General features: G+C 42.3%; 1 long non-coding RNA gene across 2 annotated transcripts; it reads left to right on the top strand.

Moving 5' to 3' along the window:
* The first annotated feature begins 332 nt into the window (after nt 1-332).
* On the top strand, nt 333-2479 carry LOC139434734 (uncharacterized). Of its 2 annotated transcripts, none has more exons than XR_011644034.1 (4): nt 333-410; nt 1132-1245; nt 1889-2015; nt 2098-2479. It is a non-coding gene; the product is annotated as an uncharacterized lncRNA (long non-coding RNA). The 2 variants fall into 2 exon arrangements; XR_011644033.1 differs by lacking the exon at nt 333-410 and adding an exon at nt 686-874 and having other exon boundaries at nt 2098-2478.
* Nucleotides 2480-2797: the final 318 nt, after the last annotated feature.

Here is a 2797-nt window from a genome sequence, read left to right on the forward strand (position 1 = left end):
TACAATACAAATGGTGTGTGCGTGTGCGCGTGCGTGTGTGTGTGTTGGATCGTTGGAGCTATGTGCAGCTCAAGGCATATGCTCGAACGGGAGCTGCCTGGACGCTGCAATCATGTTGCTGCAATCATGAGTGTGCTGACTTCTCGTACAATGTCCCGCTGTCTGCTTCCTGCATCAAGTCAAGTGCTCGGCGCAGTTGTGTGGATAGGGCCATAGACATATAAAGAGTAGACGCCGCATTGGCTGCTGGGGCGCAAGAAATACGGCCGCCATCTTGGACCGGTCATCCTACCCATATTGTACAGACATTCTACCCATAGACAGCAGAGGTTTCAAGATGCCAGAGCAGCATATTGCTGTGCAAATCGGCGGACGATTGCGAACAGGGGTCGGGGGATTACTTTTCACAAGTAAGATTCAACATTATAATTGGTTGTATTTTGTAAATATAATATTATTGTACTGTATTGATGTCCGCCAGCGAAATCGTAGCCAGCAAACATTATGTTCATGGCCAACTGAGACTTTATAAATCGCTGCTGTAACAAGTGAATTTCTCCGTTGTGGGATGAATAAAGTAAAATCTAATCTAATCTATCTAGGAAGAAGAAGGAAGAAAATAAGCTTGACCTCCTTCTTAAAATGTTTTTGTGTTGACTCTCAAATCTCCCGTTTTTATTTTGATGGTTTCCCAAAGACAAAGATATGAGAAAGAAGTGGGAAGTTGCTTTGAGGAGGGAAGGGTTCACTGCAAGCGAGTCATCCGTGATTTGCAGTGAGCATTTTAAGCAGGACGAGTTTGACAGGACAGATTGTCCGACTCAGAGATGGTGTTATTCCCTCCATCTTCAGCTTCCCGGTTCACCTCCAAAGAGTAGGTGTATCATCATAAGGTTATTAGCATTCATAAATGTAAATATTCTATTATCAATAACAGGGCAGGGTGAAATACCTGTGTGTGTGTGTGTGTGTGTGTGTGTGTGTGTGTGTGTGTGTGTGTGTGTGTGTGTGTGTGTGTGTGTGTGTGTGTGTGTGTGTGTGTGTGTGTGTGTGTGTGTGTGTGTGTGTGTGTGTGTGTGTGTGTGTGTGTGTGTGTGTGTGTGTTTCAAGTATTCTGCTTTTTCATTTTAGCCAGAAAAGGGCAGGACTACGTCTCCTTCCAGAAAAGCTGAAGAGAGCCTGTCTGTGGCCCCTCAGGACGACCCAGAAGCTTCAACCTCACACTCACAACCTCAGCCTAATGATGTGAGTATTTCTATTTTCAACATCATTCATAATGGTCCTAGACAAAGTAAAATCTCTCTTGTTTGCTGCCACTCATATTAAACACACTCACAAATAAACACATACACACACAATTGAAGACATGTTGAACATGCATTCCTGGCACACTCACACACGCGCACACACACACACACACACACACACACACACACACGCATGATGCTGGCAGTGGCTTTGACAGGTGATGACTATAAGAAATAATGTGGGCCATACTCTAGTTGTGTCAAAGTGATGTGTGTGAAGTGAAACATCACTCAAACCATGTTCATCCCTCTTTCTAGGATCATAGCTATGTCTCGCCTGCTTCTCCTACTACTCTTAAGGCCAGACTCAATGAAGCTTTAGCAAGAGTGGAGAGTGGAGAGCGAGAGAGGAAGAATGCCATGGCTAGAGAAAAGAGGGCAGAGACCACAGTGAGGACTCTTTTGGGGGATTTGAGGGAAAAGAACCTCATTAATGAAGAACTCAAAGAGGCTTGATTTCTACTCAGGGAAGATGAAAGTAGCACTTTGAGATTCATGTACATCTTACTCTTACACTCTTTATTAAACTCCTTTGTTATTATATGAAGGGGACTTATTAATTTTTTCTCATACAATTTCAGATCTTCAAATAGACTTGAAGGCAAAGCAGGGCCATGAGTACTCCAAGGACCACAGAGAATGTGCCCTCACACTCCATCTACATGGTCCAAAGGCATACAAATACCTCAGAGAGACTACAACAAAAAGGTAGTCTTAATGTTGTTCAATTTCATTTTTGGAAATTACGGTTGCAAGTACGTTAAATAGCTACTTCTCAATTTGTTTACAGGTGGCTGTGTTCGGTGGATGGAAAGCCTGGCCTGAACAAGATGATGCTGGATATGCTGGAGAGAAGATGCCAGGACGACCAGGCTAAATATGGATGTGTTTCACTCATGTTGGATGACATGGCCATCAGAAAACATGTGCAATATAATCCACATAACCAGTCAATGTCTGCTTTTGTAGACATGGGTGATGGAAACAATGAGACCGATGCTGCTACTGAGGCTCTTGTGTTCATGGTGGTTGGCCTACACGGACATTGGAAGGCTCCCATTGCATATTACCTGACGAAGTCTTTGTCACCTGAAACACAAAGGGTCCTAATCTAAATCTAAAATCTAATCTAATCTATCTAGGAAGAAGAAGGAAGAAAATAAGCTTGACCTCCTTCTTAAAATGTTTTTGTGTTGACTCTCAAATCTCCCGTTTTTATTTTGATGGTTTCCCAAAGACAAAGATATGAGAAAGAGGTTCTCAGTCATGCTTTGGAGGAGCCGCATGCACGGGGCATTCGGGTGTCATGAGCAACTTTGTGTAAATATGGTTTGGGCGGGGTGGTGTCATGTTCTTGTGTTTAACTTGAACATTTACATTTTTTATATAGATGTAGAAGTACATTTTCATTTTTTATGACATAGATATTCATTTTTACTGATATATAACTTCTGTCTATGTATAATGTATTATTGTTTCTTCATTTTTCA

This window comes from Pseudochaenichthys georgianus, chromosome 1 (assembly GCF_902827115.2).
Source record: "Pseudochaenichthys georgianus chromosome 1, fPseGeo1.2, whole genome shotgun sequence".
Taxonomy (NCBI): domain Eukaryota; kingdom Metazoa; phylum Chordata; class Actinopteri; order Perciformes; family Channichthyidae; genus Pseudochaenichthys; species Pseudochaenichthys georgianus.